Source organism: Hyla sarda, chromosome 7 (genome assembly GCF_029499605.1).
Source record: "Hyla sarda isolate aHylSar1 chromosome 7, aHylSar1.hap1, whole genome shotgun sequence".
Classification (NCBI taxonomy): Eukaryota; Metazoa; Chordata; class Amphibia; order Anura; family Hylidae; genus Hyla; species Hyla sarda.
In genome coordinates, this window is record NC_079195.1 from 75231518 (window position 1) to 75259042 (window position 27525).

Here is a 27525-nt window from a genome sequence, read left to right on the forward strand (position 1 = left end):
CACTGATCATGGCATCCAAAGGGAAGTTAACTTGCTCAGTGATGTCCTTCAATCGTGGTGAGGTCCCGTCTGCTACCCGCCATCTATGAAATGAGCGCAACATGTGCATGACGTAAATGGTGCGCTAAGTACACTTACTTCCTGTGTCCTCTAGGGGTTAAAAACCATTCATTTAAAAAGTAAAGTACAATGGAGGCCTTTAAATTATAGACAATGTACAATCTGAAATCTTTCCATTACGTTATATACTTCTCTGCTTAAACCTTTTTCTTTTCTTTACTATTACAGACTCTAGAGAAAATGATGGCTTGTAAGTACTGATATTCTATGATACATTTGTCTCATTTTGTGACTATAATACTGTGATATATCTGTATTGGAGGCTTATGGTTTTCTGCATATTCGGCAAACAAAAAATGTGCTGAGTAAAATAGATGACAGATGCCATAATGGGAACCAACAGACCCCATTATTTGTCCATGAGATTTGTCAGGTGGCGATGATGTCCAGAGTAGGGCTTACACAGCTCAAGGACTGCCCCCCCTCCCGTGCCCAACAACAAGTCTGCCCCTAGTGCCTGCCCTCTATCTCACCCATTGTCTATGAAACAAATATCTTAATAACACAGGCAGGGGCGGACTGACACCACTCAGGGCCCCCGGACCAAATAAAGCAAGTGTTACGCCGAGCGCTCCGGGTCCCCGTTCCTCCCCGGAGCGCTCGCCTCATCCCCGTTGCTGCAGCGCCCCGGTCAGATCCACTGACCGGGTGCGCTGCGGTCCCGCCTCCTGCCGGGGTGCGATTCGCGATGCGGGTGGCGCCCGCTCGCGATGCGCACCCCGGTCCCCGTACCTGACTCGCTCTCCGTCGGTCCTGTCCCGGCGCGCGCGGCCCCGCTTCCTAGGGCGCGCGCGCGCCGGGTCTCTGCAATTTAAAGGGCCAGTGCACCAATGTTGGTGCCTGGCCCAATCTTCCAATTACCTATTAGTGTGATCACCTGTGCACTTCCCTATATTACCTCACTTCCCCTGCACTCCCTTGCCGGATCTTGTTGCCTCAGTGCCTAGTGAAAGCGTTCCCTTGTCTGTTCCTAGCCCGTGTTCCTGACCTCCTGCCGTTGCCCCTGACTACGATCCTTGCTGCCTGCCTCGACCTTCTGCTACGTCCGACCTTGCTTCTGCCTACTCCCTTGTACCTCGCCTTTCTTCAGCATCATCAGCATCTTCAGCAGCCAGAGAGGTGAGCCGTTGCTAGTGGTTACGACCTGGTCACTACCGCCGCAGCAAGACCATCCCGCTTTGCGGCGGGCTCTGGTGAAAACCAGTAGTGTCTTAGAACCGGTCCACTAGCACGGTCCTCGCTATCCCTCTCTGGCACAGAGGATCCACTACCTGCCAGCCGGCATCGTGACAGTAGATCCGGCCATGGATCCCGCTGAAGTTCCTCTGCCAGTTGTCGCTGACCTCCCTACGCTGGTCGCCCAGCAAGCTCGTCAGATCGCCCAGCAGTCGCAACAGATAGCGCAACGAGATCAACAGCTGGCATACTTGACCTCCGAGGCACTGCGTATTCAGTCACAGATACAGCAGCTGCAGCCGCAGATACAGCAACAGCTACAGCTGCAACTACCTTCTCCGCCGCCGGCTCCTGCAACTCCTCCGCAGCAACCGGCCGTTCCTAACCCCTGCTTGTCCCTGCCGGACAAATTTGGCGGAAAGATCGCCCAACGAGATCAACAGCTGTCATACTTGATCTCCGAGACACAGCGTCTTCACTCACAGTTACAGCAGCTGCTGCCGCAGATACAGCAACTTCAGTCACAGCAGCTGCTGCCGCAGATACAGCAACTTCAGTCACAGCTACAGCTGCAACAACCATCTCCTCCGCCGGCTCCTGCAACTCCTCCGCAGCAACCGGCCGTTCCTAACCCCTGCTTGTCCCTGCCGGACAAGTTTGATGGGGACCGCAATGATTCTGCCACAGCCACAGTCCAGTCCTTCTTCGCTGAGGTCCGTGGTGTCTTCGAGGAGCCTGCCCGAGCTTCTTCTGCCGAGATTGCCCTACTGAACCTGGAACAGGGTGTTTCTTCCATTGGCGAGTACGCCATTCAGTTCCGTGCTCTTGCTTACGAGTTGTCCTGGAATAGTGAGGTTCTCTGCGCGACCTTTAAAAAAGGCCTATCCAGCAACATTAAAGATGTTCTGGCCGCACGAGAGACTCCTGCTGACCTACATGAACTCATTCATCTTGCCACTCGCATTGACATGCGTTCTTCCGGATGGCGTCTGGAGCTCCGCCTGGATATGGACTTTGTTCGCACGAAGCGTTTTTTCTCCCCGGCTCCTCTCTCCTCTGGTCCTCTGCAATCCGTTCCTGTGCTTCCCGCCGCGGAGGCTATGCAAGTTGACCGGTCTCGCTTGACACCTCAAGAGAGGACACGACGCCGCATGGAGAATCTTTGCCTGTACTATGCCAGTACCGAACACTTCCTGAAGGATTGTCCTATCCGTCCTCCCCGCCTGGAAAGACGTACGCTGACTCCGCACAAAGGTGACACAGTTCTTGATGTCAACTCTGCTTCTCCACGCCTTACTGTGTCTGTGCGGATATCTGCCTCTACCTTCTCCTTCTCTACTATGGTCCCCTTGGATTCCGGATCTGCAGGAAAATTTTTTTTGGCCTCTCTTATCAACAGGTTCTACGTCCCTGTGACCAGTCTCATGCGTTTCCGCACAGAACCCCTCCTAATGTGCATCGGACCTCTTCACGGAAAAATTGACTTTTTTTTCCTCAGGTTCTTTGGCCCCAAGAAGAGGGGGAGACCCAAGGGGGGGGGTACTGTTACGCCGAGCGCTCCGGGTCCCCGTTCCTCCCCGGAGCGCTCGCCTCATCCCCGTTGCTGCAGCGCCCCGGTCAGATCCACTGACCGGGTGCGCTGCGGTCCCGCCTCCTGCCGGGGTGCGATTCGCGATGCGGGTGGCGCCCGCTCGCGATGCGCACCCCGGTCCCCGTACCTGACTCGCTCTCCGTCGGTCCTGTCCCGGCGCGCGCGGCCCCGCTTCCTAGGGCGCGCGCGCGCCGGGTCTCTGCAATTTAAAGGGCCAGTGCACCAATGTTGGTGCCTGGCCCAATCTTCCAATTACCTATTAGTGTGATCACCTGTGCACTTCCCTATATTACCTCACTTCCCCTGCACTCCCTTGCCGGATCTTGTTGCCTCAGTGCCTAGTGAAAGCGTTCCCTTGTCTGTTCCTAGCCCGTGTTCCTGACCTCCTGCCGTTGCCCCTGACTACGATCCTTGCTGCCTGCCTCGACCTTCTGCTACGTCCGACCTTGCTTCTGCCTACTCCCTTGTACCTCGCCTTTCTTCAGCATCATCAGCATCTTCAGCAGCCAGAGAGGTGAGCCGTTGCTAGTGGTTACGACCTGGTCACTACCGCCGCAGCAAGACCATCCCGCTTTGCGGCGGGCTCTGGTGAAAACCAGTAGTGTCTTAGAACCGGTCCACTAGCACGGTCCTCGCTATCCCTCTCTGGCACAGAGGATCCACTACCTGCCAGCCGGCATCGTGACAGCAAGGGCCCCCAGCGAGACTCCAGCCCTGGCCCCACCTCTGCCCTGCCCCTATTTCCACCCAGTATGTCTATGAATATTTGCCATAGAATAGGGGGTGCAGTGCGCTTGAGGCTATGGTGTTCTTTGAGGGATAGCAATGCCAATCACCTTAACTACACCAAGCGCTTAAAAACACTAAACTATCCTTCTTTTTATGCCAACTTGGGATCTCTGTCTGTGATACCCAGTCCAACTTGGCTCCAGCCTCCACTCACCTTAAAGGGGTACTCTTAAGAGGTGATTTTTTTTTAATCAACTGGTGCCAAAAAGTTAAACAGATTTGTAAATTACTTCTATTAAAAAATCTTAATCCTTCCAGTACTTATTAGCGGCTGCATACTACAGAGAAAATTATTTTCTTTTTGGATTTCTTTTCTGTCACGACCAAAGTGCTCTCTGCTGACTCCTCTGTCCATTTTAGGAAATGTCCAGAGCAGCATATGTTTGCTATGGGGATTTTCTCCTGCTTTGGACAGTTCCTGACATAGACAGGGGTGTCAGTAGAGAGCACCGTGGTCGTGACAGAAGAGAAATCCAAAAAGAAAAGAATTTCCTCTGTAGTATACGGCCGCTAATAAGTACTGGAAGGTTTAAGGTTTTTAATAGTAATTTACAAAGTAATTTAACTTTCTAGCATCAGATGATTTAAAAAAAGAAAAAAAAAGTTTTTCACAGGAGTACCTGCCTTTCACTTTTCACTACATGATGGCACAGTCAGATATATAACTCATGTCTGACTGTGCCATCATATAGTAAGCGGTGAAAGGCAGGTAAAAAATAGCAACTGGTCCATTTACAAGCCACACACTTTACCTCCTGCTTTTTTGCCCCCTGCTTGGGGGAGGCTGAGGCCTCTTAGATTTATTAAAGAAATAGCACAGCAGCACAGAGTATTTCTGGAGGGAACTGTAGTGAGGCAGACTGTCTTCTTCACTACAGTTCCTGCTAGAAATACTCTGTGCTGCTGGGAAGCCTACTCCATCTTCTCCCTGCCTTTCACCGCCCCCTACAGGACGGCACATTCAGAGATATAAGTTATATTTCACATATAACTTATTAGTCCGTATAACAAAATGAAAAGATAACACCAGCACTGAATAGATACAACAGGTGGATCTCGGCTAAAACCACAAAAAAAGGAGCTGTATACAATATATATAAATATGTATCTGCGCTCTAATAATAAAAACTACAAAATAGTGATAGAAGCTCACTTACTAAAATCCTGATGGGGAGTGTACTCAGAATCTCTGCCCAGAGGGAAGTTCTTGTCTCCACTTAAAGATCCTGCAAAGCTGTAAGTCCGTGTCCTTGATAGTATGGAGCTTGTCCCGTTGTACTTGCTTTTTTGTGCTTGGAGTAGTTTTCAGAAGTGGTTCCAGTCAGCCTACTAGCCGGGAGATCTGCCCCGGCCGTTGGCGTCTCACCGGCTTGCTGTACTGTTGGTAGATTACAGAGTGCTGTGACCTAGCGTTGTGAGTGACGTCACTACTACAGTGAGAGCGCGAGGCCAAAATGCATCTATTGCATTTCGGAAAGTAACGCTTTCCTTCATCAGAAATACATACAACTATACAATTCATAAGCCACCCACCTGGCCAGGCTACCCTGTTTTGGGTCCATGCAGCTGTCGACTGAGAAGGCCGGCAGAGAGATCAGGACACTTCTTCGGGAAGGCTCTGTACACCGAGGACAAGCAGGGCTCCGAACACTGAGGACAAGCAGGGCTCTGTACACTGAGGACAAGCTGGGCTCTGTACACTGAGGACAAGCAGGGCTCTGAACACTGAGGACAAGCAGAGCTCTGTACACTGAGGACAAGCAGGACTCTGTACACTGAGGACAAGCAGGGCCCTGTACACTGAGGACAAGCAGGGCTCCGTACACAGAGGACATGCAGGGCCCTGTACACTGAGGACAAGCAGGGCTCTGTACACTGAGGACAAGCAGGGTTCTGTACCTCAGTATACAGAGCGGACAGCGGGCCCTCTTCCTGGCCAGGCCTTCGGACGATGGTCGAATGGACCGGCCGGTCAGTCCGCCCCTGAACACAGGACAAGAGTAACAAGAGCCTTTTAGTTTTAAGAGGAAGTAAGTAGGAAATATTATTATACATATTACCGCCATACTGTTACTGACCAAATCCAGTATACTGAGACCAAAATACCATATATACTCGAGTATAAGCCGAGTTTTTCAGCACGATTTTTCGTGCTGAAAACACCCCCCTCGGCTTATACTCGAGTGAACTCTCCGCCCTCAGTGGTCTTCAACCTGCGGACCTCCAGATGTTTCAAGACTACAACTCCCAGCCAGCCCGGACAGCCATCGCCTGTCCCGGCATGCTGGGAGTTGTAGTTTTGAAACATCTATAGATGATGAAGGCCCGGGCAGTGGTCTTCAACCTGCGGACCTCCAGATGTTTCAAAACTACAACTCCCAGCATGCCCAGACATGCTGGGAGTTGTAGTTTTGGAACATCTGGAGGTCCGCAGGTTGAAGACCACTGATAAATCAGACATTGACAAGCGGTGATGATGAAGGGGGTGGTGTGGGATCATGACAGGGTAATGATGAAGGGGGGATGATGAAGGGGGGGATGATGAAGGGGGGATGATGAAAGGGGGGGATGATGAGGGGGGATGATGACAAGGTAATGATGAAGGGGGGGATGATGACAGGGTAATGATGAAGGGGGGATGATGAAGGGGGATGATGACAGGGTAATGATGAAGGGGGGATGATGAAGGGGGGGATGATGAAGGGGGGATGATGAGGGGGGGATGATGACAGGATAATGATGAAGGGGGGATGATGACAGGGTAATGATGAAGGTGGGGGATGATGACAGGTGATGATGATGATGAGGGTGTTAATGACGGGGGTCTGGATGATGACAGGGGGGATGATGTATTTCCCACCCTAGGCTTATAGTCGAGTTAATAACTTCTCCTGGGTTTTTGGGGTGAAATTAGGGGCCTTGGCTATTCGGGTCGGCTTATACTCGAGTATATGCGGTACCAATAAAACCAGTACACAAGGAGGAATTTTATGACATACATATTACCATTATACTTTTACTGACCAAATCCTGTATACTGAGACAAGTAAAAAAAAAAAGTGAGAAAACTACCACCATACCATTACCATTACCACCATTATCACACAGTGATTGAAATTAAACCACTGTACATAGACCATTATCTCCCATACAAAGCCCATATAGTGATGACCCCGACTCTACACAGGCTCTGCATACCCTATGAGTGATTACAGTGCAGTTACATCTACTTACTCACGGTTGGTGTCTTCTTGGAGTCGTTCTCTTTCCTTTTCTTTTCTAGCTGTTTCAGACTGTTATCAAGTCTTCTTACTAACATAATTGGTCTTCACAGAATCTGCCAGACAACAAACATATTAGGCTCTGCACTTTTTCAGAACATTTCGCCGCCTGTTCCCTATCCTAAGTGCCCCAAAAAATGCCCCCTTTGGTGCCCTGAATAGTATAAGGAAGTAGCTAAATGTGTTTGGGGGAAAGGGTAGGGGGATAGGGTGGTGGTGGGCAGGTTATTCCCCCTCTCCTATCATGTAGTGGCCCAAGTAGGTAGGTATGTAGACCCCCCCCCCCCCCTAGAAGGTGGATAATTCCCCTAGTAGGTAATGCCCACAGTAATGCTTGAAGGTAGGTATTGTCCTAGTAGGTAGGCACTAGGTCATGCCCCCAGTAGGTATGTAATAGGTAATGCCCCCAGATAGGTTATGCCCCTAGTAGGTAGTACCATCAGTAGGTAGTGCCCCTAGTAAATAGTGCCCCCAATACATAGTGCCCCCAGGTAAGTCATGCCTCCAATAGGAAGTTCTCCCAGGTAGGTAATGCTCCCAGTAAATAGTGCCCTCCAGGTAGGTTATGCCCCTAGTAGGTAGTACAATCAGTAGGTAGTTCCCCCAGTATATAGTGTCCTCAATACATAGTGCCACCAGGTAAGTCATGCCTCCAATAGGAAGTTCTCCCACGTAGGTAATGCCCACAGGTAGGTATTGCCTCCAGTAGATAGTAGCCCCTGTGCTGATTGTAAAGGTCCCACATCCCTTCCCAGCATCAAATGAGTAGGGGCACGAAGAGGGGTGTTATGTGGGAGACCAGGGGTAAGGGGCTGGCAGCAAGATAGATAATGAGAAAGATAGATGATAGATAAATCGATAGAAAAGTGTCTCCCAAATAGGGTGCCTCCAGCTGTTGCAAAACTACAACTCCCTGCATGACCACACAGCCAAAGGCAACCTGGAAGTTGCAGTTTTGCAACAGCTGGAGCCACCCTGGTTGAGAAACAATGAGATTAAGGTAAAAAGGCACTGTCTCATTGTTTCTCAACCAGGGTGCCTCCAGCTGTTGCATGAGATAGTGCCTATTTACCTCCCACTAATCCCTAAATTGTAACCTGCCCCCCCCCCCCCCCTTCCCCCCAGAAAGGTACTTACTTTGATGGGCAGGATCCAGCTGTGGGCATGGGAAGTCTTCCTCTCTGCTCTTCTTCTCTGCTCTCCTCCCAGATAGTCAACGCGGCCACATCCCCTGTGCTCATTTTACAGGTCCTGCATGTCGCAGGTTTAAAGAAAAAATGTCGCTGGCAGTGGTGGGCCCCTTCTAAGGGTTCTGCAGTGCCCGACCGTCATTCCGCCCCTGGGAGCAGGAGACCACTTTAAAGCGCAACTGTTACCACCGTACAGGTACGGAGGTGCAGTTACCATTGCATAGAGAAGAATGTGCAGTAAATGCGGGTGCTTTTACTCACATTTGCCGCGGTATGTAAAGGAGAATTCTTACTTTATTCTGATGCCGGGCCACAGTATGATGGGCCGGCTGACTCCCGCAGCGGCATGCCCCCTCTCCACCTCCTCTCTACTCTTAGCATGGAGCACTGCACATCAATCTTGCTGATTCTGCATGATTGACGTGCAGTGCACCATGCTAAGAGCAGAGAGGAGGTGGAGAGGGGGCGTGCCGCTGCGGGAGTCGGCCGGCCCGTCCGACTGTGGCCCTGCATCAGAATAAAGTAAGAATTCTCCTTTACAGACCACAGCGAATGTGAGTAAAAGCACCCGCATTTACTGCACATTCTTCTCTATGCAATGGTAACTGCACCTCCGTACCTGCACGGTGGTGACAGTTGCGCTTTAAACAACGTTCTCCTGCTTCTGTGCTTGGGCTACTGCAGGAAGGTACACTGGCCCCTTACTGGGGTACTGGCTGTACCCCCCTGACGGCGGCCTTGGTCTAGAGAACAGAGCCTAAAATTTGTAGAGACTTGAGATCAAACATTCATTGTATTGTACCTTGAGGCATTGTTGATATAATGTATCCATCAGAAATGATTGCACAGTTGGGTCTGAATAATTCTGTAAACTATGTCTATGAGAAGAGGAGATGGACTGAACCATCAGAACTAAAATCACTCATCAAAACCCTCCGGATAACTGATGTGAAGACTAAAGTAAATGAGAATAAAGCGTCCATTTCCTATATAGTTCCTGCTATATTATCTGCCTGTGTATAAGATCCCTTAGTCTTCCTCAGCAGTATGATTCTACAGCAAACATGATGAATGGATTATTTATTTTTTCCGGTAAATATATCAGCAAATCTCATTTATGGTTATTTTTTATTTGTATTTTTAGGTCCAGAAGGAGAAGTCAGGTAAATAAATCTATTTTCTCTTCGTATAACCTGTCTGAAAACCCCATTGTTATACCAAAAACATCCAGACATTAGCTAGTTAATACCCAAAATATGGCAGCAGCTCATTAAAAACAAATAATTGTCATCTATTATATCTTCCACTGCTCCAGCGCCAATGTCTTACATATGAGGCAGCAGTGATGTCCTGACTGGCAAAATCCCTGCTTCCATGTAAGCAGCCTGGAGCGGTGGAGGAGTCAGCAGGTATGGCGGCCTCTCTGCTCCCTCCTCCATGCTGCCCCCACTTGATGTGGCTGAATAGGAGGTCCCTTGTTTGTATTGCGTGTCATACTGGCAAAAACTTAAAATTGGGTTATCTTATTTATCCACCTACAGAGCCGTACAAGGGATTGTGTTTTGTGAGGCTAATTGTACTTTGTAATAACACCTTTCATTTTACTATAAAATCCACAGCAAAACCAAATAATTATTTGTAGATTTCTATTTGTAAATTAAAAAGAAAATTTTGCAACTTTTTGGGGGCTTTGGTTTTTATGTAGTGCCTTTTGGTAAAACAGACATGTTCTCTTTATTTTGTGGGTCAATATGATTGAAATGATAACTAAATGATGGTTTTTCTATTCTTGCACTACCGTACTTTAACCCGTTCAGGACCCATGACGTAACGTTACGTCCCGACACCCTGGGTCTTAAGGACAGTTACGTCATGGGCAGTTCTGGTCCCCGCCGTGCGCCGGGCGGAGATCGGACCGGGATGCCTGCTGAAATCATTCAGCAGGCATCCCGTGCAAATGCCCAGGGGGGTCATCAGACCCCCCCTTGTCGGCGATCGCAGCAAATCGCAAGTGAATTCACACTTGCGATTTGCGCGATTCCGGGTCATTACTGGTCTATAGTGACCCGGAATGTAAGAGGGATCGCGGGTGTCTAAGACACCCAGGATCCCCCTGAAGCGATAGGATTGAGGTGGCACGGGTGCCACTTCTTCTATCCCTGCTATTGGTGGTCTAGACGCGACTACCAATAGCAGATCGGGGGGGGGGGGGGGGGGGTTAACTTTCGTTTTCCCCATCCTGCCCTCCCACAATAGGCGGGGCAGGACGGGGAAACGACAGGGACCAGCGCCGAAGATCCACTAACCGATCCGGGCGGGCGACGGAGATTGGAAGGGCGGCGATGACGTGCGGCTGGATCCGACGGAAACCGGTGAGTTGCCTAGCAACATCTGGAGGGTACAGTTTAAGACCATTATACAGTGGTCTCTAACTGTAGCCCTCCAGATGTTGCAAAACTACAACTCCCAGCATGCCCAGACAGCTGTTTGGGCATGCTGGAATATGTAGTTTTGCAACAGCTGGAGGGCTACAGCTGGAGGGCTACAGTTTGAGACCTATATAGTGGTCCCTAAACTGTAGCCCTCCAGATCTTGCAAAACTACAACTCCTAGCATGCCCAAACAACTGTTTGCTGTCAGGGCATGCTGGGAATTGTAGTTTTGCAACAGCTGGAGGACCACAGTTTGGAGATCACTTTGCAGTGTTCTCTAAAACTGTAGCCCTCCAGATGTTGCAAAACTGCAAATCCCAGCATGTCCAAACAGCAATCAGCTGTCTCGGCATGCTGGGAGTTGTAGTTGCGTACCTCCAGCTATTGCATAACTACATCTCCCAGCATGCCCTTTGGCGATCAGGAAAATACTGAGTTAGGTAACAGAACCTAACTGAGGTTTTTCCAACCAGTGTGCCTCCAGCTGTTGCAAAACTACAACTCCCAGCATGCACGGTCTGTCAGTACATGCTGGGAGTTGTAGTTTTGAAACAGCTGGAGGTTTGCCCCCCCCCCCCCCCCTTGTGAACGTACAGGGTACATTCACACGGGCAGGTTTACAGTAAGTTTCCTGCTTCATATTTGGGCTGCGGCAATTTTTTTGCCGCAGCGCAAACTCCTAGCGGGAAACTCACAGTAACACGCCAGTGCGAATGTACCCTGAAAACACTACACTAACACATAATAAAGAGTAAAACACTACATATACACCCCTTACACTGCCCCCCCCCCCAATAAAAATTAAAACCGTATTGTATGGCAGTGTTTCCAAAACGGAGCCTCCAGCTGTTGCAAAACAACAACTCCCAGCATTTCCGGACAGCCACTGACTGTCCAGGCATGCTGGGAATTTAGCAACAGCTGGAGACACCCTGTTTGGGAATCACTGGCGTAGAATACCTCTATGTCCACCCTATGCGATCCCTAATTTACATACATAAAATAAAGTAGACATATTGTATATGTGAATCAAAAACATTTTTTATTTGGAATATCCATTTTCCTTACAAGCAGAGAGCTTCAAAGTTAGAAAAATGCTAAATTTTCAAATTTTTCATCAAATTTTGGGATTTTTCACCAAGAAAGGATGCAAGTTATCACAAAATGTTACCACTATGTTAAAGTAGAATATGTCACGAAAAAACTATCTCGAAATCAGAATGAAAGGTAAAAGCATTCCAGAGTTATTAATGTTTAAAGTGACAGTGGTCAGATGTGCAAAAAATGGCCGGGTCCTACAGTGAAAATTGGCTGGGTCCTTAAAGGGTTAAAAAATGTAAATTTTTTATTTAATTTAACAAAAAATTTATTATATTTTCATGTAAATGGAGATGTACGAGGGATCATTTTTTGTGCCATGAACAGAAGTTTTTATTGGATCAATTTTTCTGAAACCTAATGTGGCCAAAAATCTGCGTTTCCGGCACTTTGTATTTTTAAACATTTACACTGTTCATCGTCCGGGATCATAAACATTACATTTTAATACTTCAGATAATTCTGCATACGGCGATACCAAATGTGTTAATGTTTTTTTTTTTTTTTTTTTTATGAAAATAGCAGGGTGATGTCAATTTTGATTGGGGAAGAGGGTTTTATATAATTTAAAAAAACATTTTTTGTATTTTTTATTTTACACTTTTTAGGTCTCCACTGTAAATGTAATTATAATATTGAATTTACTGTACAATGCTCTGCCTATTGCATAGCACTGTACAGTGTGATCTGAGCTCCACTGATGCACTGGAGTGACGAGGAGGATGGCCAATAGGTTGCATCGTCAGACAACCCGTTTACTTTATCTACAAAAGGTTGCATTTGTGGTAGAGAGTGATTAAAGACAATTTTACCGTCTTTCATTGGCTCCAATGCCCTTGGAAACCCTCCATGTAGAACGCTAATAACTTCTGGCATTCATATATTTGTTAGATAATATGTGTTTCATGTACAATAGGGAGGAGACACCAGAAGAGGAAGAGGAGAAAGAGGAGATGGGGTGGATGGAAACGTAAGTAAAGAGATTCAGTATGTAAATATAAAGATTACAGATCACACAATGATGGAAAAGCCTCATTATCCCTGATGACTAGAAATGAAGATAGAAATAATGATATAACCAGTCTGCACATACTATATATCTGCCCTCATAGATGCCTTTCAGTGGGCGCCACCCATGTGGTATCATTTACTATAGAGAAATGGCATAATGGTGTTTTATGGGATACATGAGAGGAAGGGACTTTTTAAAGAGTCCCAGGAAAAATGAATACAAATGGTAGGTTTGTATTATGGAAAATTTAGAATGATATGATCTATTATTATTATTATTATTATTATGTTTACTTCCTGTAGGGATGTGTTCACAGGGACCTCAGATATAGTGCATACAAAATAGTTGCTAACAACAAACGTTCAGACACCTTTTTAAAATATTTTTGGCCTGTACTACGAACAGACACTAATGTTAGATCTATTGGATCCCATTCACTGGGATAAGCTGCAGTACAAGGCTCATCCATTACTATGAATAGATAAACTAAATATGTGCCAGAGGTACCTATTTTACCATGTATTTTATGAGACATCTATACAGAGTTAGGCTGGGTCCACACTACGTTTTGTCCCATACGGGAGCGCATACGGCAGGAGGGAGCTAAAACCTCGCGCTCCCGTATGTGACCGTATGCGCTCCCGTATGCCATTCACTTCAATGAGCCGACCGGAGTGAAACGTTCGGTCCGGTAGGCTCATTTTTGCGCCGTATGCGCTTTTACAACCGGACCTAAAACCGTGGTTGACCACGGTTTTAGGTCCGGTTGTAAAAGCGCATACGGCGCAAAAATGAGCCGACCGGACCGAACGTTTCACTCCGGTCGGCTCATTGAAGTGAATGACATACGGGAGCGCATACGGTCACATACGGGAGCGCAAGGTTTTAGCTCCCTCCTGCCGTATGCGCTCCCGTATGGGACAAAACGTAGTGTGGACCCAGCCTTAATTATGCATTTCAACTTTGTATCCCTGAAGTATGTTTGTTGACGTGAGCTTGTTTCTTTTTTCTTTTTTGTAATCTTTAGGATAACATCTTTCTTCTGTTGCTGTTTCTATTACAAATAGTGAGTATACGATATTCATTCTGATAAATGTCCCCTTTACTTCAATTAACCCCTTAAGGACTCAGCCCCTTTTGGCCTTAACCCCTTAAGGACCGGAGGTTTTTCCGTTTTTGCATTTTCGTTTTTTGCTCCTTGCCTTTAAAAAATCATAACTCTTTCAAATTTACACCTAAAAATCCATATGATGGCTTATTTTTTGCACCACCAATTCTACTTTGTAATGACGTCAGTCATTTTGCCCAAAAATCTATAGTGAAGCGGGAAAAAAAATCATTGTGCGACAAAATTGAAAAAAAAAACGCTGTTTTGTAACTTTTGGGGGCTTCCGTTTCTACGTAGTACATTTTTCGGTAAAAATGACACCTGATATGTATTCTGTAGGTCCATACGATTAAAATGATACCCTACTTATATAGGTTTGATTTTGTCGGACTTTTGGAAAAAATCATAACTACATGCAGGAAAATTAATACGTTTAAAATTGTCATCTTCTGACCCCTATAACTTTTTTATTTTTCCGTGTATGGGGCGGTATGGGGGCTAATTTTTTGCGCCGTGATCTGAAGTTTTTAACGGTACCATTTTTGCATTGATAGGACTTATTGATCACTTTTTATTCATTTTTAAATGATATAAAAAGTGACCAAAAATGCACTATTTTGGACTTTGGAATTTTTTTGCGCGCACGCCATTGACCGAGCGGTTTAATTAATGATATATTTTTATAATTCGGACATTTCCGCACGCGGTGATACCACATATGTTTATTTTTATTTTTATTTACACTGTGTTTTTTTTTTTATTGGAAAAGGGGGGTGATTCAAACTTTTAATAGGGGAGGAGTTAAATGATCTTTATTCACTTTTTTTTTTCACTTTTTTTTTGCAGTGTTATAGGTCCCATAGGGACCTATAACACTGCACACACTGATCTTCTATGTTGATCACTGGTTTCTCATAAGAAACCAGTGATCAACGATTCTGCCGCATGACTGCTCATGCCTGGATCTCAGGCACTGAGCAGTCATTCGGCGATCGGACAGCGAGGAGGCAGGAAGGGGCCCTCCCGCTGTCCTGTCAGCTGTTCGGGATGCCGCGATTAGCCGCGGCTATCCCGAACAGCCCGACTGAGCTAGCCGGGAACTTTCACTTTCACTTTTAGCCGCGCGGCTCAGCTTTGAGCGCGCGGCTAAAGGGTTAATAGCGCGCGGCGCCGCGATCGGCGCTGCGCGCTATTAGAGGCGGGTCCCGGCTTCACTATGACGCCGGGCCCGCCATGATATGACGCGGGGTTACTGTGTAACCCCGCGTTATATCAGAAGAGCAGGACCAATGACGTACCGGTACGTCATTGGTCCTTAAGGGGTTAAGGACAATTACATTTTTATGTTTTCATTTTTTCCTCCTCGCCTTCTAAAAATCATAACTCTTTTATATTTTCATCGCCAGACTAGTATGTGGGCTTGTTTTTTGCACGACCAGTTGTCCTTTGTAATGACATAATTCATTATATCATAAAATGTATGGCGCAACCAAAAAACACTATTTTTGTGGGGAAATTAAAAAGAAAAACGCAATTTTGCTAATTTTGGAAGGTTTCGTTTTCACGCCGTACAATTTATGGTAAAAATGACATGTGTTCTTTATTCTGAGGGTCAATACGATTAAAATGATACCCATTATTACATACTTTTCTATTATTGTTGTGCTTAAAAAAAATCACAAACTTTTTAACCAAATTAGTACGTTTATAATCCCTTTATTTTGATGACCTCTAACTTTTTTATTTTTCCGCATAAGCGGCGGTATGAGGGCTCATTTTTTGCGCCATGATCTGTACTTTTTTTTAATACCACATTTGGATATAAAAAAACTTTTAATAAATTTTTTATAATTTTTTTAAATAAAATGTATTAAAAAAGTTGCAATTTTGGACAATTTTTGTTCACGCCGTTCACTGTACGGGATCATTAACATTTTATTTTAATAGTTCGGACATTTACGCACGCGGCAATACCAAATGTGTCTATAAAATTTCTTTTTTACGCTTTTTGGGGGTAAAATAGGAAAAAACGGATGTTTTACTTTTTTATTGGGGGAGGGGATTTTTCACTTTTTTTTTACTTTTACATTTTTAAAAAAATTTTTTTACACTTGAATAGTCCCCTTAGGGGACTATTCATAGCAATACCATAATTGCTAATACTGATCTGTTCTATGTATAGGACATTGAACAGATCAGTGTTATCGGCGATCTTCTGCTCTGGTCTGCTCGATCTCAGACCAGAGCAGGAGACGCCGGGAGCCTGACGGAGGAAGGTGACGGGACCTCCGTGCGGCGTTCTGAATGATCGGATCCCCGCAGCAGTGCAGCGGGCGATCCGATCATTCATTGAAATCGCGTACTGCCGCAGATGCCGGGATCTGCATTGATCCCGGCACCTGAGGGGTTAATGGCGGACGCCCACGAGACCGCGGGCGTCGGCCATTGCCGGCGGGTCCCTGGCAACGATCAGCAGCCGGGATCAGCCGTGCATGACACGGGCATCGCTCCGATGCCCGCGGTTATGCACAGGACGTAAATGTACGTCCTGGTGCGTTAAGTACCACCGAGCCAGGACGTACATTTACGTCCTGCGTCCTTAAGGGGTTAAAGGGGTACTCCCGTGGAAACTTTTTTTTTTTAAATCAACTGATGCCAGAAAGTTAAGCAGATTTATAAATCACTTCTATTAACAAATCTTAATCCTTCCAGTACTTTTTAGGGGCTGTATACTAAAGAGAAATCAAAAAAAGAAATGCATTTCCTGTGATGTCCTGACCACAGTGCTCTCTGCTGACCTCTCCATTTTAGGAACTGCCCAGAGCAGCATATATTTGCTATGGGGATTTTCTCCTGTTCTGGACAGTTCCTAAAATGGACAACAGAGGTCAACAGACAGCACTGTGGTCAGGACATCACAGGAAATGCATTTCTTTTTTGGATTTCTCTTTAGTATACAGCCCCTAAAAAGTACTGGAATGATTAAGATTTTTTTATAGAAGTGATTTAAAAATCTGTTTAACTTTCTGGCACCGGTTGATTTAAAAAAAAAAAAAGGTGTCCACGGGAGTACCCCTTTAACCTCTTAACCACCAGGCCCATTTTGGCCTTAAAGGGGTTTCCCAGGCAAAAACTTTTTTTTATATATATCAACTGGCTCTGGAAAGCTAAACAGATTTGTAAATTACTTCTATTAAAAAATCTTAATCCTTCCAATAGTTATTAGCTTCTGAAGTTTTCTGTCTAACTGCTCAATGATGATGTCACGTGCCGGGAGCTGTGCATGATGGGAGAATATCTCCATAGGAGCTGGACAGCTCCCGGGACGTGAGTCATCAGAAAGCAGTTAGACAGAAAACAGCAACTCAATCCTTCCAATAGTTAATAGTTTCTGAAGTTAAGATTTTTTAATAGAAATAATTTACAAATCTGTTTAACTTTCCAGAGTCAGTTGATATATAAAAAATTAGGTTTGACCTGGAATACCCCTTTAACCCCCTTAAGGACTCAGGGTTTTTCCGTTTTTGCACTTTCGTTTTTTCCTCCTTACCTTTTAAAAATCACAACCCTTTCAATTTTCCACCTAAAAATCCATATTATGGCTTATTTTTTGCGTCGCCAATTCTACTTTGCAGTGACATTAGTCATTTTACCCAAAAATGCACGGCAAAATGAAAAAAAAAATCATTGTGCGACAAAATCGAAGAAAAAACGCCATTTTGTAACTTTTGGGGGCTTCCGTTTCTACGCAGTGCATATGTCAGTAAAAATTATACCTTATCATTATTCTGTAGGTCCATACGGTTAAAATGATACCCTACTTATATAGGTTTGATTTTGTCGCACTTCTGGAAAAAATCATAACTACATGCAGGAAAATTTATATGTTTAAAAATGTCATCTTCTGACCCCTATAACTTTTTTATTTTTCCACGTACAGGGTGGTATGAGGACTCATTTTTTGCGCTGTGATCTGAAGTTTTTATCGGTATGATATTTGTTTTGATCGGACTTTTTGATCACTTTTTATTTATTTTTTAATGGTATAAAAAGTGACCAAAATAAGCTTTTTTGGACTTTGGAATTTTTTATGCGTACGCCATTGACCGTGCGGTTTAATTAATGATATATTTTTATAGTTCGGACATTTACGCACGCGGCGATACCACATATGTTTATTTATTTATTTTTTTACACTATTTTATTTTTTTATGGGAAAAGGGGGGTGATTCAAACTTTTATTAGGGAAGGGATTAAATGACCTTTATTAACACTTTAAAAATTTTTTTTTTTTGCAGTGTTATAGGTCCCATAGGGACCTATAACACTGCACACACTGATCTTTTACACAGATCACAGGCATGTATTAACACGCCTGTGATCAGTGTTATCGGCGCTTGACTGCTCCTGCCTGGATCTCAGGCACGGAGCAGTCATTCGCCGATCGGACACCGAGGAGGCAGGTAAGGGCCCTCCCGGTGTCCGGTCAGCTGTTCGGGATGCAGCGATTTCACCGCGGCGGTCCCGAACAGCCCGACTGAGCAGCCGGGTCACTTTCGCTTTAGAAGTGGAGGTCAGCTTTGACCGCCGCTTCTAAAGGGTTAATACCGCACATCGCCGCAATCGGAGATGTGTGATATTAGCCGTGGGTCCCGGCCGTTGATGAGCGCCGGGACCGACGCGATATGATGCGAGATCGCGGCGCGATCCCGCTTCATATCGCGGGAGCCGGCGCAGGACGTTAATATACATCCTGCGTCGTTAAGGGGTTAAGGACCAGACCAATTTTATTTTTGCATTTTCGTTTTTTTGTCCTCGCTTTCTAAAAATCATAACTCTCTTATATTTCCATCCACAGACCCATTTGAGGGCTTGTTTTTTGCCTCACCAATTGTACTTTGTAATTACATCACTTATTTTACCATACAATGTATGGCGCAACCAAACAAATATTATTTATGTGGGAAATTGAAAAGAAAACCGCAATTTAGCAAATTTTGGAAGGTTTTGTTTCCACACTGTACACTTTCCGGTAAAAATTACATGTTTTCTTTAGTCTGTGGGTCAATACGATTAAAATGATACCCATGATTATATTCTTTTCTATAATTGTACCGCTTAAAAAAAATCTCAAACCATTTTAACAAAATTAGTATGTTTGAAATTGCCCTATTTTGACTACCTATAACTTTAAAATGTTTCCGTATATGGGGCGATATGAGGGCTCATTTTTTGCGCCATGATCTGTAGTTTTTATCAGTATCACTTTTGCTTAGGTTTGACTTTTTATTAATTTTTTATTAATTTTTTTTGGAATAAAATGTGACAAAAAAGCAGCAATTTTGGCCTTTTTAAAATTTTATTACGCTTACACCGTTCACCGTACGGGATGATCAACAATATATTTTAATATTTCCGACTTTTACTCACTCAGCGATACCGAATATGTGTATTAATTTTTTTTAACGCTTTTTTGGGGGTAAAATGGGAAAACGGACGTTTAACTTTTTTATTGGGGGAGGGGATTTTTCAAATTTTTTTACTTTTTTATTGAAAAATTTTTTCCTTTTTTTTTTTTTTTTACACTTTTTATGTCCCCATAGGGGAAATCAGTTGATTGCTAATACTCTGCAGTGCTATGTATAGGACACAGCACTGCTCAGTATTATCGGTGATCTTCTGCTCTGGTCTGCTCGATCTCAGACCAGGATGGTGGATGTCCGCCATTACCGGCGGGTCCCTGGCTGCTGATATCAGCCGGGACCTGCCGGGCATGACACGAGCACCGCTCCGGTGCTCACCATCATGTCGGCGCGTAAATGTAAGTCATGGTGCGTTAAGTACCACATCACCATGACGTACATTTACGTCCATTGTTGTTACGGGGTTAAGGACCAAGAATGTACCGGTACGTCCTGAGTCCTCTTCCTTACTATAACGCAGGGGCCATGGCGTGGCCCCGCGTCATAACGGGTCGAGCCTGGCCTCTAACAACGGCCGGGACCCATGGCTAACAGCGCGCGGCACCCGACCCGCTATGATGTGGGGCCAGGCCGTCTAAAGTGAAAGTAAACCAATGACGGTTAGCTCAGGAAGCTGTTCGAGATCGCCGCTGCAACCCGAACAGCTGTAGGAAAGCAGGAGCGTCCCTTTACCTGCCTCCTGTTGTCCGATCGCCAAATGAATGCTCAGTGCCTGAGATCCTGACATGAGCATTCAAGCGGCAGAATCATTGATCAATGGTTTCCTATGAGAAACCATTAATCAATGTAAAAGATCAGTGTGTGCAGTGTTATAGTCCCCTATGGGAGCTATAACATTGCAAAAAAAAAAAAAAAAAAAGGAAAAAATAAAAAGGGAATAAAGATCATTTAACCCCTTCTTTAATAAAAGTTTTAATCACCCCCCCCCTTTTCCCATTAAAATAAAAACAGTGTAAATAAAAATAAAAACATATATGGTATCGCCGCGTGTGGAAATGTCCAAATTATAAAAATATATAATTAATTAAACCGCACGGTCAATGGCGTACGTGCAAAAAAATTGGTCACACATATGGGTCTGTGGATGTAAAACCAAAAGAGTTATGGCTCTACGCAGGTGAGGAGAAAAAAACAAAAATGCCAAGGCCAAAATGGGCTGTGTCCTTAAGTGGCTAATGTGTACCTGTATGTTCAGCAAACTTCTGCCATGTCATAGAGACCTAGAAGGCAAATTCCACAATCAGTCCACAAAACAGACACAAAATCCGTAGACTTATGATGACTTAAAGTTTTATACAATTTTCATCATGAACAATGAATCCGATCATGTCTTCCAGGTGAAGTCAGCAGATATTCATGTGCGGCACATTACAGATTCCTTCACTCCACACGGAGCCTTATAGTTCCAGCCGTCTAGTTTGCAGATCACTGAGAACTGAGTGTAAACATTCAGCAACATTTCTGGAGCCACCGCCCCATTAGTGCACCCACCACAGTATTACATAGATAAACAAGTATCGCAAGATCTCGGGTCTGTACTAATAATTTGTATAGAGTTAGTATAAAATCTAACAGTACTATACAAACAACAATCAGAGCAGTATAGTCTTATAGTAATACATTAAAATGACATGATTCATTTATACCATGAGGGTATAGAGAGTTAAAGGGGTACTCCGGCGCTAAGACATCTTATCCCCTATCCAAAGAATAGGGGATAAGATGCCTGATCGCTAGAGTCCTGCCACTGAGGACCCCCGTGATCTTGCACCCCGGTATAATCAGTCCCCGAAGCATGTTCGCTCCGGGTCTGATTACTGGCGATCACGGGGGGCCGGAGCAATGTGACGTCACGGCCCCGCCCCGGTGTAATGTCTAGACGGCTGGATCTATGAGGCTCCGTATGGAGTGAAGGAATCCGTGATGTGCCGCACATGAATATCTGCCGACTTCACCCGGGTGATTCTTTACTTATGTACAAGACATGATTGGATTTATTGTTCATGATGAAAATTGTATAAAATGAAAATTGTCATCATAAGCCTACGGATTTTGTGTCTATTTTGTGGACGTATTTGCTTTAAATGTTCACCTGAAGAATGGTGGTGCTCATTCTTCAGGTCGATCTACTCGTCGATCACATTGCAGACTATTGGGGCTACAATGTCCGCGTGGTCCTAGCGCCGACTGATTCAGTTGGTGCTGGCCGCACTCAGAGTCTGGGGTTAATTGGAGCCTCCAGCTGACACATTGTTATCCAACACCCATGGTGAGAGACTTCTTTCTCCCGTCTCAGACATTGGCCTTCATTTACTAAGAGTAAAGTGTAGTTTTCTTTGTGTTTTTTTCCCCAACAGATATTATTTTTTTTTTTACAGCTGCTTTGAGCTGTAGGGTTTTCCAGAACTCAAATCCACCTAATTTTGGTAAAATCATTAGTAAATATGTTGGGATTTTTTTTAATGGGAACACGCCCCCTTTTCGACAGCCACGGCCCTTTTCCAGAGGCCACACATGTTTTTCAGGTTTTCGAAGTAAAATAGAGAGTTGGTTGCTTTTTTTTTTTTTTTTTGGTGCAAATTCTGGTGCAGAAACAATTTGTGGTGCAATGCAACACAATTTGAAGCACAACCCGACCAAACAGGTCAGGTTAAAATAGTAAATCAGGACCATTGTCTTGTTTCTTAGAATTATATTTTCTCCAAGAGAAGTGGAGAGTTCAAGTAGAATTTTGACAAAAAAAATATAAAATGTCCTTTGAAGCCATTTTGATAACTACAAAGTCGCAGATTTGTTTGCTTTCTCAGAGACGGTGATCGGAGCAGTATTTTACAGGTGGCAGGGACGTCAGATCTGAACTTGAGCGAAACATCCAGGTGAATTGTGCAAGGAAAACAAATCAGCTGATGAAAAAAGAGGCCAGCATAGTCCTGCACGCTTCGACTCTTATAGAATATTTAAAAGTTCAGAGGATCCCACAAGGATTGAGAAGTCAGGTCTTACCTGTTCTATTGCAGAACAACACTGATTATCTGCAAAAATGGGAGGCATTATGTAAAGGACACTCACTGGATGTGATGTATCTTACGGTAACACTGGCAAGTGGCTGTAAAGGATATAAAGAAAGAGATTGCCATACGTAATGAGGATAAAAAAAAAAACAGGAACCGCAGAGGCTGTTGAAAAAACGCCCCAAGAATTAAGGGTTAACATAGAGAAACTGCGCACATCCATCTTGCAGGTCAAACTTTCTAAAGGGACACTAAGGACTATCTCCTGGATGGTGTCTACTCATGGACAGATGAAAGGAGACAGATCCGTCACAAGCGGAGAGAACAATGAGTTTGATGCCTTGGAGTACGCTTCTGCTGACCCTGAAAGGAGCCGTAAAGTAAAGGTGTCTTAAAGACCTAATCAGGATTTTTTGGAGACACGTCCAAAGAATCCCAAAAAGAAAAAAGAAACAAAGTAAATGGAGAAGAGGGAGCGCAGACCAGAGCATGAGGACGTGACAAGCATCAAAAGCTGGTGAGTTGTTACTCAGTATCTCCTCTGTTGAACTCTCTGACATACATAGGAAGGTGATTGATAAAGGATTAAGTTTTGTGCCATCGTGAGAGTTTGATTCTTTTTTTCAAATCAGCTGGTTAAAGAAAGTTAACCTCTTAAGGACGCAGGGCGTATGGATACGCCCTGCATCCCGAGTCCTTAAGGACGCAGGGTGTATCCATACGCCCGTGGGAATTCCGGTCCCCACCGCTAGCCGGTTGGGGACCGGAGCCGGATGCCTGCTGAAATCGTTCAGCAGGCATCCCGGCATATCGCCCAGGGGGGTCATTATGCCCCCCCATGTCGGCGATCGCCGCAGATCGCTGGATAATTCAGTCCAGCGATCTGCGGCGATTCCGGGTCAATCGGGTCTCCAGTGACCCGGTGACCCGGAATTATTGGCTGTTCGGGGCCGTCTCTGACGGCCCCGAACAGCCAGAGCCTGCAGGGGTGAGGTGGCACTGGTGCCACCTCACAATCGCCCTGATTCAGGGCGCCTGCTGCGGGTGTCACTCCCGCACCCGCTCCGCCCCTCTTCCGGAGGGCGTGAGCGGGTGCGGGAAGACGACCCCGGGTGCTGGGGACCCCGATCCCCAGCGTCAATTTTGGGATCGGGGCCCCAGGAGCGACGGCGGCGGCGAGGGACAGTCCTGTGATGAAGCAGGAGGTGAGTTACAGCCTCCTGCTGTTGCTTAGCAACAGCTCCCAGCATGCAAAAAGGGCATGCTGGGAGCTGTAGTTATGCAACAGCAGGAGGCAGACCACCACAACTCCCAGCATTCCCTTATGGGCATGCTGGGACTTATGGTTTTGCAACAGCTGCAGGCACATTTTTTCTATGGAAAAGTGTACCTTCAGCTGTTGTATAACTACAACTCCCAGCTTGCACAAACAGCTAAAGTGCATGCTGGGAGTTGTAGTGGTGCATCTGCTGGTTGCATAACTACAACTCCCAGCATGCCCGTTGGCTGTCGGTGACTGCTGAGAGTTGTAGTTTTGCAACAGCTGAAGGCACACTGGTTGTGAAACTTAGAGTTTTTTTTTTACCTAACTCAGTGTTTCACGACCGGTGTGCCTCCAGCTGTTGCAAACTACAACTCCCAGCAGTCACCTTACACCATGCACCGTACATGCTGGGAGTTGTAGTTTTGCAACAGCTGGAGGCACACTGGTTTTGAAACACTGAGTAAGGTCACAAATTCCGTGATACATAACCAGTGTGCCTACAGCTGTTGCAAAACTAAAACTCTCAGCATGTACAGTCTGTCAGCGCATGCTGGGAGTTGTAGTTTTGCAACAGCTGGATGTCCCCCCCAATGTGAATGTACAGGGTACACTCACATGGGCGGAGGCTTACAGTAAGTATCGGGCTGCAAGTTTGAGCTGCAGCAAATTTTCTGCAACAGCTCAAACTGCCAGCGAGAAACTACTGTGAACCCCCGCCCGTGCGACTGTACCCTAAAAACACTACACTACACTAACACACAATAAAATAAAAAGTAAAAAACACTACATATACACTTACCCCTACACAGCCCCCCTCCCCTCCCCAATAAATATTAAAGCGTCTGGTACGCCACTGTTTCCAAAACGGAGCCTCCAGCTGTTGCAAAACAACAACTCCCAGTATTGTCGGACAGCCGTTGACTGTCCAGGCATGCTGGGAGTTTTGCAACAGCTGGAGGCACCCTGTTTGGGAATCACTGGCGTAGAATACCCCTATGTCCACCCCCTATGCAATCCCTAATTTAGGCCTCAAATGCGCATGGCGCTCTCACTTTGGAGCCCTGTCGTATTTCAAGGCAACAGTTAAGGGTCACATATGGGGTATCACCGTACTCGGGAGAAATTGGGCTTCAAATTTTGGGGGGTATTTTCTGCTTTTACCCTTTTTAAAAATGTAAAGTTTTTGGGAAAAGAAGCATTTTAGGTAAATTTTTTTTATTTTTTTTACATATGCAATAGTCGTGAAACGCCTGTGGGGTATTAAGGTTCACTTAACCCCTTGTTACATTCCCCGAGGGCTCTAGTTTCCAAAATGGTATGCCATGTGGGCTTTTTTTGCGGTCCTGGCACCATAGGGGCTTCCTAAATGCGGCATGCCCCCAGAGCAAAATTTGCTTTCAAAAAGCCAAATGTGACTCCTTCTCTTCTGAGACCTGTAGTGCGTCAGCAGAGCACTTTTCACCCCCATATGGGGTGTTTTCTGAATCGGGAGAAATTGGGCTTCAAATTTTGGGGGGTATTTTCTGCTTTAACCCTTTGTATAAATGTAAATTTTTTGGGAAACCAAGCATTTTAGGTATATTTTTTTTATTTTTTTTTACATATGCAAAAGTCGTGAAACACCTGTAGGGTATTAAGGTTCACTTTACCCCTTGTTACGTTCCCTGAGGGGTCTAGTTTCCAAAATGGTATGCCATGTGTTTTTTTTTTGCTGTCCTGGCACCATAGGGGCTTCCTAAATGCGGCATGCCCCCAGAGCAAAATGTCCTTCAAAAAAGCCAAATGTGACTCCTTCTCTTCTGAGACCTGTAGTGCGCCAGCAGAGCACTTTTCACCCCCATATGGGGTGTTTTCTGAATCGGGAGAAATTGGGCTTCAAATTTTGGGGGGTATTTTCTGCTATTACCCTTTTTAAAAATGTAAAACTTTAGGGAAACCAAGCATTTTAGGTAAAAAATATTTTTTTTTTTTTTACATATGCAAAAGTCGTGAATCACCTGTGGGGTATTAAGGTTCACATTACCCCTTGTTACGTTCCCCGAGGGGTCTAGTTTCCAAAATGGTATGCCATGTGGGGTTTTTTGCTGTTCTGGCACCATAGGGGCTTCCTAAAGGTGACATGCCCCCCATAAACCATTTGACGCTCCTTCCCTTCTGAGCCCTCTACTGCGCCCGCCAAACACTTTACATAGACATATGAGGTATGTGCTTACTCGAGAGAAATTGGGTTTCAAATACAAGTAAAAATGTTCTCCTTTTTACCCCTTGCAAAAATTCAAAAATTAGGTCTACAAGAACATGCGAGTGTAAAAAATGAAGATTGTGAATTTTCTCCTTCACTTTGCTGCTATTCCTGTGAAACCCGTAAAGGGTTAAAACGCTTACTGAATGTCATTTTGAATACTTTCGGGGGTGCAGTTTTTATAATGGGGTCATTTATGGGGTATTTCTAATATGAAGACCCTTCAAATCCACTTCAAACCTGAACTGTTCCCTGAAAAAAAGCGAGTTTCAAAATTTTGTGAAAAATTGGACAAGTGCTGCGGAAATTTGAAGCCCTCTGGTGTCTTCCAAAAGTAAAAACTCATTAATTTTATGAAGCAAATATAAAGTAGACATATTGTATATGTGAATAAAAAAAAATTATTTTGAATATCCATTTTCCTTACAAGCAGAGAGCTTCAAAGTTAGAAAAATGCAAAATGTTCAAATTTTTCATCAAATTTTGGGATTTTTCACCAAGAAAGGATGCAAGTTACCAAAAAATTTTACCACTACGTTAAAGTAGAATATGTCACGAAAAAACTATCTCGGAATCAGAATGATAACTAAAAGCATTCCAGATTTATTAATGTTTAAAGTGACAGTGGTCAGAATTGCAACAAATGGCCGAGTCCTTAAGGTGAAAAAGGGCTCAGTCCTTAAGGGGTTAAACAGATTTGTAAATTACTTCTATTAAAAAAATCGTATTACTTTCAGAACATATAAGCTGCTGTATGCTCCAGAGGAAGTTTAGTTCTTGGTTGTTGTTCTTTTCAGTCTGACCACAGTGCTCTCTGATGACACCTCTGTCCATGTCAGAACTGTCCAATGTAGTAGAGGTTTCCTATGGAGATTTGCTCCTTCTTTGGACAGTTCCTATCATTGACAGAGGAGTCAGCAGAGAGCATTGTGGTCAGACTGAAAAGAACAACTCAACTTCCTCTGGAGCATACAGCAGCTGATAAGTACTGGAAGGATTAATATTTTTTTTTAAATAGAAGTAATTTACAAATCTGTTTAACTTTCTGGCACCAGTTGATTTGAAAAAAAATAAATAAATAATAATTCCTCCGAAGTACCCCTTTAAGAATCTTCATGATTGTCATCCCCTAATCGAATTAACCTGCGAGTTTGATAAACAGAGTACACTTTACCTTGATGTACAGGTTCCAAAACACAAGAATGGTCACTTAGATACCACACTTTAGGTCAAACAGACAGATGAAAATAATATGCTGTTAAGAAGTAGTAGACATGCCCCTCCGGTGTTTAGAGGTATCCCAAAAGGGCAGCTTGTAAGAGCTAAGAGAATTTGTAATACCGATGAAGAATACCATAAAAATAAATATATGCTAGTGCAAAAATGCATGAAAAAAAGATACGACAAAAAGATATTGAAGAAATAGCAAAGGGTGTTAATAAAATACCAAGTGAAGATCTTATGAATAGAAAAAAGAAAAAGAAGAATAGAGAGGAGGGATTTTATTTCTTCTCGACGTATGATGGTCATTCCAGGTTGATAAGAAAGACTGTTAACAAATATTGGAATATATTAAAATCTGATGAGAAATATAGCTAACTGTTACGCCTAGCGCTCCGGGTCCCCGCTCCTCCCCGGAGCGCGTACGGCGTCTCTCTCTCCGCAGCGCCCCGGTCGGTCCCGCTGACCGGGAGCGCTGCACTGTCATGGCCGTCGGGGATGCGATTC

General features: G+C 44.8%; 1 long non-coding RNA gene across 1 annotated transcript in view; it reads left to right on the forward strand.

Annotated features, from left to right (window-relative positions):
* Window positions 1-27525, forward strand: part of LOC130282144 (uncharacterized) — a 36807-nt gene that overhangs the window by 7731 nt on the left and 1551 nt on the right. The window contains exons 3-7 of the long non-coding RNA XR_008846256.1: window positions 289-310; window positions 9292-9310; window positions 12594-12647; window positions 13717-13755; window positions 22088-22808. This is a non-coding gene — a long non-coding RNA (uncharacterized LOC130282144). The remainder of the gene's footprint in view (window positions 1-288; window positions 311-9291; window positions 9311-12593; window positions 12648-13716; window positions 13756-22087; window positions 22809-27525) is intronic.